This window comes from Carcharodon carcharias, chromosome 4, assembly GCF_017639515.1.
Source record: "Carcharodon carcharias isolate sCarCar2 chromosome 4, sCarCar2.pri, whole genome shotgun sequence".
NCBI classification, from domain to species: domain Eukaryota; kingdom Metazoa; phylum Chordata; class Chondrichthyes; order Lamniformes; family Lamnidae; genus Carcharodon; species Carcharodon carcharias.
In genome coordinates this window covers 27,869,800-27,882,517 of record NC_054470.1, presented here as the reverse complement: position 1 = coordinate 27,882,517, position 12,718 = coordinate 27,869,800, and positions in this window count along the sequence as shown.

Sequence of the window (12,718 nt, the reverse complement as noted above, 5' to 3'; positions counted from 1 at the left end):
TCTTTTTCAGGTGGGAAAGATGTAATGAGTGGAGTGCCACAATGATCAGTCCTAGGGCCTCAATTATTTACCATCTATATTAATGACTTGGAGGAGGGGGCAGAGTGTAATGTATCCAAATTTTCTGATAATACAAAAATAGGTGAGAGGGCATGTTGTGATGAGGACATAAAGAATCTGCAAGAGGATGTAGTTAGGTAGATTGAGTGGGCAAAAACTTGGCAGATAGAGTTTAACGTAGGAAAGTGTGAGGTCATGCACTTTGGTAGGAAGAATCAAAAGGCAGACTATTATTTAGATGGAGAGAGACTCCAAAAAAGTGCAGCACAGAGGGATCTGGGTGTTCTTGTGTATGAAACACAAATGTTAGCATGCGGGTGCAACAAGTAATTAAGAAGGCAAAGGGAATTTTGGCCTGTACTGCGAGGGGGTTGGAGTTTAAAAATAGGGAATTCTTGTTACAACTGTACAGGGTGTTGGTGAGGCCGTATCTGGAGTACTTTGTACAGCTTTGGCCCTGTATTTGAGAAAGTATACATTGGCATTGGAAGCAGTTCAAAAGAAATTCACTAGGCTGATTCCTGGGACGAAGGGTTGGCTTATCAAGAATGGCTAAACAGGTTAGGCCCTTATTCATTCGAGTTTAGAAGAATGAAAGGTGATCTTATTGAAATGTACAAGATTCTGAAGGGGCTTGACAGGGTAGATGTTGAGATGTTTCCACTAGTGGGGGAATCTCGAACTAGGGGACATAGTTACAGAATAAGGGGACACTCATTTAAAACTGAGGTGCGAAGGAATTTTTTCTCTCAGAGGGTAGTGAATGTCTGGAATTCTCTACCCCAGAGAGCTGTGGAGGCTAGATCACTGAAAGTATTTAAAGAGGAGGTAGATAGATTTTTGAAATATTGGGGAGTTGAGGGCTATGAAGAGCTGGCATGAAAGAGGGGGTTGAGATCAACCATGATTTTATTGAATGCCAGGGCAGGCTTAAGCTGTCGAATGGCCTACTCCTGCTCATATTACTTGTGTTCTTATGAATCTAGTAATAATGAGGTCCACTCGAGTGCACCTGCAGAGTCTGGCCAATGTGATGGCCTCATTGCCATCACCCTCATCTTTGGGGACCTTGTCACCCTCATCCCCATCGATGTTCTTCTCATCGCAGGAGACGTGCAACTCCTCCATCTCTTCCTCACCAGGCTGTGACCCTAAGGCTGCTCGAAAGCTAGGTCCCACTGAGGTGTGTGTCACTGCACTGGTGGAGGGTGTGGGTGAGCTCTGTGATGGGACTTCAGTAAAGGTATCATCAGAATTTTCATCTGAAGTTTCTTCGGGGCTTGAGTCAAGGACCCAGTTTGTAGAACCCGTCAGCTGTTTCCCAGATGTGCTTGCAAAAGCAAGGAGAGATAATTAGTGCATGGCACAGAACTGCGGAACAGAGGGGAAGTGACTCACAGCATGGTTGTCTGATGGATGTTGCACTGCTGGATCCTCGCTTGGTTGAGCACGACTGATCTCACCACCAGCACAGGAATGGTCCAGATCACTGATGCCCAATTGGATGGCTCTGTTTTTAAAGTTCATGAGGTACCTGATATCAGGCATTCCTCCAGCAATCTGTCACTTTGTCCTTTTGTTGTGTGCCAGCTTGTCCTGCATGAAGGCAGATGGAGAGCGTGTAAGTAGGATGCCTACCAGGCCAGCTGAGAAGATGCCTGACATGTGTGGGTGGTGAGTGATCCCATGGAGGGGATGAGGACAAGATCTGCAGGCAGATGAAGGTGTATGTGAGAGAGTGAATGGATGATGTCCCCTGAACTGGCAGTGAGTGAGATCCCTGTTGGTGTGTGATGGATTTGTGTGTGTGTGCATTCAGAAAGATGAGAAGAGTGACATACACTGGCAAAACAGAGGAGGTTATTCATCCTCTTTTGGCACTGGGTGGCTTTCTTCTTTTGTAATGCATTGGCACTGACGACCACTACTACTGCCTCCCATGCAGGATTGGTGGCCTTGCATGTTGATCTTCGCCCAGCACAGGGGTAGAGGACTTTGTGCTGGGCCTCCGCTGTGTCCAATAGGCGCTCGAGGGAAGCATTGCTAAATCTTGCAGCAGCATGTTTCCTCCCTTTGGCAGCCATCAGTTCCCAGCAGCTTCCTACCCTTGAAGAGTGCTAGCTCTTTATAGGGGCAGTCTTTAAATATGGCGCCCGGTTTACTGAAGGCCTCAGGTGACGGCGGAGCGGGCAAATCAGAGGACTTCCCACCAGTGACCCGGCATGTTTCCCGGGAATACATAATGAATGAGGCAGAAACGGCATGATACAGCACAAACACCCGCCATTGTGATTGGTGGGTAAAATGTCCTTTTTCCCAACCTCTAATGCACTTAGTGCAAATCTGGGACAATCCCACTTGTTGTGTTTTTAAACCTCTGGTTTAAGTGCGGGATATTAAATAACTTTCTTTATTCTGAAATCCATAAAAATAGCTTGTTGCAGAAGGTATTTAAATTGATCAACCACTCTATTGGTAAAAATATACACCGCTCACGTACAAAACACTTTGATTATGGACAATGAGAAAACAAACAAATTTGTCTGTGACAGTTGGTACATTAGCAATTTTCTAATCACTGGGATCTTTCCAGAATCTAGGGAATTTTGGAAGATTACAATAATTGCATCTACTATCTCTGCAGCCACTTACTTTAAGACCTTAGGATAAAGGCCATCAGGTCCTGGGGACTTGTCAGCCTTTCATTCCAATAGTTTTCCCAGCACCTTTCCCCTAGTGATTGTTTTAAGTCCCTCACTCCCTTTTACCTCCTGATTTTTAAGTGTACTAGCAGCGTTTTAACTTTCTTTCAAGGGGCTTTCTAGATTTTAACTGGACCATGAAAACTCTGCAATTGCACAAAAACAACAACTTGCAGACTGCCCCAAACTGGATTCTACTCAGCTTCTATTTCCTTACAGTACCTCAGCATTTCCAGCATTAGCTTTCACTGAACTTCCATTAATTTACAGACCAGGCTATTAAGCCCAACTCGTCTGTACCAGTTGGGTGTATGTCATATCATATCAGACTTTCTAATTTTCAGTTAGGTACATCTGTGCCTGTACTGATTGAAAATCATTTGTTATGATTTAGTGCTGCCATTTTCTGAAGCGCTAAACAGTTTTCTTATTCTGTTCATCATTTCACACTTGCATTTAAAAGAGGGGAAATATTTTCTGCCGCTCAGTCCCATGTTCATATGTGCTGCCATTACCACAATGCTTAATCAATGTCCAAGAGACGTCACAGTATTGACAAGGGAAGTAACAAGGAGCATTAGATGGGCTTGTATTGCAAAAAGGATACCTTAAATAAATTCTGTGAAGCACAGAAAGAGAAGCTGAACTTTGGAACTCAAGTCTTGCAATTTCTTATATTCTATCCTACAATTGAAAGTAATCAATGGTACAAATGGAAGTATGGAGCATCATCTAAGCCGGACTGTTCTTCAAATAATCTAAATAATTATGGTTTAAAGAACGCTTTTGAAATGCTAAAAAGCTGAAACAAATTCAGAAAATGGAGGAAATACACCAAAATCCCTCCTGAAATGTGAACTACTTATTAAGAAACATCAGTCTTCCTTTCTCTTTCAGTCGATGGATAACCTGCTGTATATTTCCAACATTTTCTGTTTTAATATGGAAAACTATTCTGATCATTAAAGTAATTTCAATTCTTAAAGAGCAAATTGAAAATATATGCCTGTGTATGCATAAAATATTAGATTTCAGCCAAGAGAATTATTTGAAATGTATTAGTCATGACTACAATACACCTTTCTTGTTTAGTAATGTTTAAGTATTTAATGGCACACCAGGCCTCACATTTATTAACTTACATGAAAAATGCTGCCATTAGGACCAATGCCATTTTGTAATGACTGGCTGCTTAATTATCTGTATCTCTGAAGCTGATTGCTACTCCCACTGGTTCATAATTCCCAGTCTTTTAACACAGTGCAGCATACCCAGACTACAGGTCATTAAGCAACCACTGAAAGATTGTTTTAAGAATACCTAAAGGACACATTTAGCTCTGGAGAAATATGTGTCTTGATACCTCATGTGTTTAACAGGTGTTTGGCATTACAATGCATAACAAAAGATTAGCTTGCACAGATTTCAAATCCTTCCTCATTATGACTGAATGCTGGTGTGAACCATTGTAATTCTATTCCACTTACTCTGATGCCACTATGACATTACACAATAAATTTGTGCATTTGTGCACAATTCTTGCCAGTTGCATTGATGGCTTTTAAAACACTGAGTGATTGTGGACCACTTCAGCATAAAATTATTCTAACCACACTGCCTTTATGAGCACTTCAATGAATGTTATTCTTCTTCTGTTGTGAAGCGGGATTTGCAAATGAGCTAATTTCTCTGCAGCAAACTAATTGTTCTCCCCTCTCTTTATGCAAGAGCTTTCAGCTGGATAAAAGGTCCTGTGCCCATCAAAAGTGCTTTTTGTTTGCCTTGTCATGGTCCCTTAAAAGTGAAGATCTCATTTGCCGAATGGATGCATAATTACATCAATGAGAATCTAACAAGCAAAGAGCTAATTAGATAAATGGTGATTGAGCATAGTTGTAGTAATAAGATAATTTGGGGGGGGGGGTGGTGGTTGTATGAGGAAGCAATTATTCCATGTTGTATGCTCTTCTATGTTAAAAAGCAGATTACTTCGAAGTCTGCACATACACTATCAAACCATCTAGCATAGAAAATGCTTTGTGGTAATAGCTGCACTTTGACAAATCATCGATTGTCTTAGAATGTTCAGGACAATACCATTAGGTCCCTGTGTAAGTCAAGAAGATTAAAATTTTCACAGGACACTCAAGGCAAAGGTATCATTTGTCACAGATAGTTGGGGAAATATGTAAAAATGTTTAAAATGCTGTTGTGAGTTCGAAGCGTGAATGATGGGGCAAGGGTAGAGGCAACATTGGCAAGCTAGATAAAAACAGAAAATGGTCGGAATACTCAGCAACTCATGCAGAATCTGTGGAAAGAGAAAAACAAAGTTAACATTTCTGTGATCTTTCATCAGAACTTGGAAAAAGTTGGAAATTTGATGGGTTTTGATCAAGTGAAGGGAGGGGCTTGGGAAGAAGAACAAAAGGGAAGACTAAAACAGAAACAAAAATACCTGGAAAAACTCAGCCAGTCTGGCAGCATCTGTGGAGAGGAACACAGTTAACGTTTCGAGTCCGAATGACCCTTCAACAGAACTAAGTAAAAACAGAAGAGAGGTGAAATATAAGCTGGTTTGAGGGGGTGTGGTGGGGGGGGACGGGGGGGTGGTGTGTGGGGGGGACAAGTAGAGCTGGATAGAAGGCCAGTGATAGGTGGAGATAACCAAAAGATGTCACAGACAAAAGGACAAAGAGGTGTTGAAGGTGGTGATATTATCTAAGGAATGTGCTAATTAAGGGTAGAAAGCAGAACAAGCAAGGTACAGATAGCCCTAGTGGGGGTGGGGTGGGTTGAAGGAATCAAAAAAGGCTAAAAGGTAGTGTTAAAACAATGGATGGAAATACATTTAAAAATAATGGAAATAGGTGGGAAAAGAAAAATCTATATAAATTATTGGGAAAAAAAGGGGGGATCGGAAAGGGGGTGGGGATGGAGAAGAGAGTTCATGATCTAAAATTGTTGAATTCAATATTCAGTCCAGAAGGCTGTAAAGTGCCTAGTCAGAAGTTGAGGTGCTGTTCCTCCAGTTTGCGCTGATCTTCACTGGAACAATGCAACAGGCCAAGGAAGGATATGTGGGGAGAGCAGGGTGGAGTGTTGAAATAGCAAGCGACAGGGAGGTCTGGGGAAGACTAGCCTTATACTGAGCTACCAGTTGCAACCTTTCTGTTCTTGGTCCGCTGCAGTGTCCCAATACAAGCTCAAGAAACAACACATCATCTTCCAACCAGCCCCTTTACAGAATTCCGGACTCAATATTGAGCTCAACAATTTTAAACCATAACCTCTTCCCCAATTTTGTTTCATGTTTCTTTGCTGATTTGGTTTTTTCTCTTGTTTCTCTTATTTCCTTTACTATGCATTTAAACAACAGCCATCCTACCTTTCACACCTCCTCTAGACATATCTTTTGTGTCTTTGCTTTTCCTATCACTGCTCCTTTGGACCTTGCACCATGAAACCTTTTGTTATATTACCTCTCCTGCCCTTCATCCTATCATAGACGTTCCCTTTGGGCAGGTGAATGGCATGGTTCATTCAAGTACAAACCTTCTGCCTTCTCCTGCACGTTACTCCTCCAATCGACAATCACTCAGTGTTTTAAAAGCCATCAATGCAGCTAGCAAGAATTGTGTGCAAATGCACACATTTATTGGGTAATGTCATAGTGGCATCAGAGTAAGTGAAATAGAATTACAATGGTTCACACCAGCATTCAGTCATAATGAGGAAGGATTTGAAACCTGTGCAAACTAATCCTTTGTTACACATTGTAATGCCAAACTTTGCAGGTGAATCCATTCCTCTCTCTTGACATCTCTATCTGACCTACCCCAACTGACACTCACCGTTAGCTTACTACAATGTCACACTCATCCTTCACAGTGCCCCTTCACAAATGTGACCTTCCATCCTCTCAAAACATTTTACCTCTCACACTCATAGGTCTCTACTTTCTCTCCTTGCAGGGGAAGGGACAACAGGAGACCAAGAGAAGCAAAGAACTAGAGATGGTCTTCCAGTCATCACCACCTTGAAAGTCATAAAGGAGGCAGGAGATAAGTCAGATTTCAGCTAGCCTGGCCATTGGTGATGGAGAGATGGCAGTGCTCTCAGCTACTTGGTGACAGAATTATATATAACTCAACCACATGGCAGACAACATCCATGCATGTTGACTTAGTGTCAGCAGGCAAAATGACAATCTGCACAATAACTTAGAATCCTCTCAATTTGTCACTTCTAATTCATGTGGTTAACCTCCTAGAGGTCCAACATGTATCCCTTAGGAGCTGATTCAGGTGGAGATCAAAGGATCCTCAAAGGAGTTAATCAAACTGAGCAACCACTATTACAGAACTCATGTTTATCCTCCACCAGCTCAGATATGCACACTTTGGTGTTGAATTGTCACATGATGAGTCACACATCCGAGCTGAGCAGGAATAAGTGTTGGAGACGGACAGCAGTGAAGAGCCAGTCAGAGGACTCAGGACTCTCCAAGTTCTGCTCAACTGGATGCAGATAATGAACATCAATGGCTCTCAACAAAGAGGCAGAAAATGTGTGAGGTTCTGTCAGTCTTTCCAGACACACTGCACATGTTTGGAGGCAGATTGGAGAAGTTTGTCTCTAGCTTGGGTGCCATGATGTCTCCGACCTTTCCACCGATATTGAGTCAATGAAAAAAGTGGCTGCCTGCATGAAACATTAGACATGAATTAGACATTCAGACCTGAATTTTTGCGCAGATGGAGTGGTTCTCCATCTTAGCAAAAATGGCTGTGAAGGCATGAAACCACCCCTGAAACTGGCCCCTGCCATTTTCGCAGGTGGGGGTAAGTGAGGGCGGATTCTAAATTGCACATCGGTGGCTCATGAAGGGAACTCCACATGGTAAAGTGCAGCTGCCTAAGTCAGTTCTGATTTTCAATAGTGGGTGTCCAAAACATGACTTGTGTATTCCTGGCAGGAGAAGGTCTAAACTTACCGGAGTTCCTTGGAGAGGTAGGGCACTCTTCTCAAGAGATAAGGTACACTTTTGGAAATGGAACTGGGGCACCTTTGAGAGGTAAGCTGCCTTTTGGGAGAGGTCAAATACCCTTTGGTATTTCCAAAAGTAGACATGAATGTACATAAAAAGTACTTAAACTCATTGGAACTATCAAGCTTATTGGAAAAGTCAAGAGAATTATCAAGAGAACTACCAAGAGAATTGTCAATGTAAGTTGTCAAGCTGTCAGAAATTTAAGTCTCCTGCCATTTAAATATTTGAAGAAAACCTGTCTGTTGGGTTAAAAAAGCAATTTTCGCTAGGTAACTCTGGGTGGAATTGCCCACAATTACACTAAGTGTGGTAGCAGGCAGGTAAAACGCCCATCAGCCGCGATGGTCGATTTGCACGATGTATTGTCCCAAACCTGCTGCATTATTTATGCATCCCCAGGAAACACGCTGTTTCCATGACCAGCGGGCTCTCATTCACCCAGCCAGCATCATCTTGCTGCTTCATCACACTGATTGTCATATTTAAATTCCAGCCGTGCGCACACATCTCAGTGCTTCCAGCCCACGACTGCTGCAGGTAAAATGTCCACGAAAGGCGAAAAGACTGCAGCCCCCCAGGCTCAACGATGCATCACTGGAATGCCTTTTGGATGCTGTGGTGTACCACCGGGATGTCCCCTACCTCAGCTCTGGTCACAGCATTGGCAACAGCATGACCTTTGGGAGGCGGTGGCAGCGGTGGTGAGCACCAATGACCTTCAAAACAGGACAGCCACCCAGTGCTGCAAGAGGATGAATGATCTCCTCCATTCCACCAGTGGAAGTCACTCTTCTCACCACTCAACTCACACACTCACAAACCCATCACAAATCCACAGGGCCCTCACACTGCCAGTGCAAGGGACATCACCATTCACTCTCTCACACTCACCGTCATTTTCCTCATCCCATCCATGGGACCACTCACCACCCACACACACCAGGCATGCTTTTCATTTGGCCTGGCAGGCATCCTGCTTACACTTTCTCCACCTGTATTCATGCAGGACAAGCTGGCACACAACAAGGAGAAGTCTCAGATGGATGGTGGAATGCTTGAAATCAAGGTTTCCACGGACATTGAAAAGAGAGTCATCCAGCTGGCCGGCGATGATCTGGGTCATTCCTGTGCTGGTGGTAAGGTTAGCAATGCTCTACCAAGTGAGGATCCAGCAGTGCAACATCCATCAGACAACCATGCTGAGACTGATGTGTACTGTTTCATAGGACGCTGCCATGCACTAATTACCTCCCCTTGCTTCTGAAGGCACATCTGAGAAAAAGCCAACGGTGTCCACATCTCAGGACCTCCAATCAAGCCCTGAAGAAACCTCTGGAGAGGAATCTGGAGGGATCTTCCTTGAAGACCCGTCACAGCGCTTACCCATACCCTACACCAGCGCAGAGACACACACCTCAGTGGGACCTAGCTTTAGAATAGCCTCAGGATCACAATCTGGTGAGCACATCACACTGTTTAATCCACAGCAGGCGGAGGCAGGGATTTCCCTGGTGTCTGGCACTTGAGGACTGCTGGAGGCCAGAATGTTGCTGAGTTCAAGTCAGATGACAAGTCCCTGGACTCGGTCATGTCACAGTTGCTGGAGCTGCAAAGGCAAGTTCGGGAACATCAGGAAGGGATTTCCACTGCACTCCTCAGATTGGAAGGCACGATGGAGGAGTCCATCCGCCATCATTCTGAGGCAACAGCATCGGCATGCCAACACACCGAGGTCATCACTGGTAGGATAGCAACCACCGTGGAGACCTTGGTCCAGGACATTGCTCCTGCACTGCTGCATGGGCTCAACTCCATGGCTGAGGCCATAGTTGGCCTCCCACACTGTGTATGCAAGAGGGGTGCAGGGCAGCTCCATCTCACTACAGCTACGCTTTCTCCTCAAGGAGTCAGTTAAGGGCTCTTGGACACCCATAAACAGGAGGATCAGCCGGTGCACACTCCGGGGCATCCATACAGGTGACTCCGGAAGTGTCCGGCCCAACCGAATCCCCTCTTCCTATGACCTCAGCAGCTCCAGCTCCACCGGCTGAGGAGGGCGCCACTGCCTCACGGCAGTACCCAGAAAGCAGGCTGGGGCCCTCCATGTCTCAGCCCTCCAGAGGACGCCTGCCAAGGTCATCATGGACAGGGTATAGCAGTCAGCAGGCTGTCTCCATCTCCGCTGTTGATGTACAGGAAGCCTCAAGACATAGCGGCAGGATTAGGAAAGTTAAAAAGAATTGTTGCACAGCCTGGGCATGGGTGTTAATCACTTGTACATGACGTTCACTATTGTCAATAAACCCCCAAGAATGTCTCCCTACCTATGGCTCCTTGTTCTGATGAGCAGTGTTTCTTGTCACTCAGATGTGAAATCTTTCTGCATAAGATAAAGGCAGGTGTCTCAGTCCAGGGCCTCTTCCATGTGCTTTGTGCAGCCTTCAGACCAAAGTGATGTTCTGGCCTCACACTCCCTGGACACATAACTGATGCCTGCACCTCGGTGGCGCTTGTCGTTGCTGCCGGAATGTAGTGGGCAGGCGCCACAGAGTTCCGTCATTCTCTCTGTGTGCTCTTAGCACCTTTAAGGTGGGGCTGGTCCCTATCTCTTCAGCATCTCTGACCAGTGATGCTGTGCTCCAGCTGATGCCTCAGCTGCTGAAAGTGGACAAAGGATCAGATGCTTCGAAAGTTTCATGGCTGTGCATCTATGATATGACCCTGATCACAGAGTGCAAGCAATCTGCCCTTGGCTAGGCAGGAGTCAGATATTCTCAGAGGACATGTGGAAATCTATGGAATATCCTCACTGCATGTCGTCAGCATCCTCCTGCAATCGAGCAACGATTAGAGCCTCCACCGCATCTCCATGACAGGAGCATTCTCACAGAAGGGTGCCATAAGCCAAACTGGAGTCAAATGATCACAGATATGAAGATTTATGGGGTCACCTCACTGCATGTTGTCATCATCCTCCACAAATCTAACAGCAATGAGGGCCCCTTGAGCGTGCCTGCCTCATCTGGCCAGTGCGAGGGCCTCATCCCCATCATCATCGCCTCCTCACCCTTATCCCCATTGGTGTCCTCCTCATTGGTGGAGACCTCCAGCTCCTCTATCTCCTCCTCAGCCAGCTCATCTCCCTGTTGCAGCGCCAGGTTATAAAGGGCGCAGCAGATGATGACGATGCCTAACACCCTCTGTGGACTGTATTGCAGGGCTCCACCAGACCAGAACTTCATCTTCAGCATCCCGATGGTTTGCTCCACCAAGTTGCGAGCTGCTGCATGAGCCTCATTATAGCGTTGCTCTGCTGCAGTCTGAGGCTGCCTCACGGGTGTCATCAGGCACAGCCTCTGCAGGTAGCCCTTGTTCCTGAGGAGCCATCCCTATAGCTTCTGTGGACCCTGGAAGACTTCAGGGATCCGTGACCGATTGAGGATGTAGGAGTCGTGGACATTCCCTGGAAATGCAGGATGCATTTCTGGTGGTCGCTTACCAGCTGCACATTCAGTGAGTGTAGCCCCTTGTGGTTGATATAGTCCACCACTTGTTGCAACAGAGGTCTGAGCACCACATGAGTGCAGTCGACCACACTTTACACCCGAGATCTGGGCAAATCCAATTGCTCTTGCATCCTGGCTGTCCTGGTCCCATGCGAAATGCACAAAGTTGTGTGGCCTCACAAAGATGGCACCCGTGACCTCATGGATGCATTTTGTAGGTGGAGGCTTGTGAAATCCCACAGAGGTCACCTGTGGAGACCTGAAAGGAGCCACTGGCGTAAAAACTGTGCATCAACATCAATTTCACGTCACTGGCAGTAGATGCCCTCCATGCCCTTATGGTGCCAAATCCTGCAGCATCTGGCAGATGTGACCGACCAGTTCCCTAGACATACGCAACACTGGTTCTCAGTCATCTGCAGGAATGACAGGCAGAGTCTATGGACCCTGGGGGTCGCTAGGCGCTGGCCTGTGGTGGCTCACTATGGCTCTTGGGTGGTGTGTGCAGGAGCCCCAGCTGTCCATTCTTTCTGAGGTTGCTGCTCCTGCCTCTGCTCAGCCAGGAGCCTCAGCCACACTCTCCTCCTTCATCTTCGCTCTCTTTAGGCCATCAGGCATACAGCTAGTTCACCAGGCTCCTGATCTACTCCTCCTGCAGGATGAAAGAGAGACACACGTGGTTAGCATGGGTGTACTAAGAACCTGTCCTGGTTAAATGTGTTAGGCCCCTTAACGTTTCCCAGAGAGTGCTGGTCACTACTTGGATGGCCAGAGATTAGTGTGCTGCATGGCTGCCCGAAATCCCACCCACTTCCACCCCACCCCACCCAACCAATTGGCAGCAACTTTGCTCACTGGACTGCATGTTGTGCTCTCAGCTCAAGCACAGGCACTCTCTCAGCCTGCACTGCGAGGCTGCACTGTTAGCTTGAACAATGGGGGAGACTGGGCCAAACTGGGATGATGACATTGCAAGGGGCTGTGAGCACCTCCACCAGTGACTGCTCCATGGCCAGCTTTAGCGAGGAGATTGTACAACGTGTGCAGTTGTCCAACTGTTCTGCAGTCCACTAAAATGCTCATTACTTTGCAGTCTGTGCCTGAGGGGTGAAAAGCTCTGGAGCACTTGGTGGCATTTTCATGCCTCTGCATTGCCTGAGTGGGCAGATAAGCTAGAGGCCCGACATTGCAAGCATATCAATGTGGCTGCATCTGATATGTTTCACCTGCAGAGGAACGGTCACTTTATACTAGGTGCCCCTAATATGTGGCCGCTTCCCCCACCCACCCCACCTCCTACCCTGAATGCTTGTGCATTTTATTCAACCGCACTCCCCAACAAGTCACCTCAATGGCAGGGCTGCCTTTGACCACCAACCCCCCAACTCTCCTCAAGC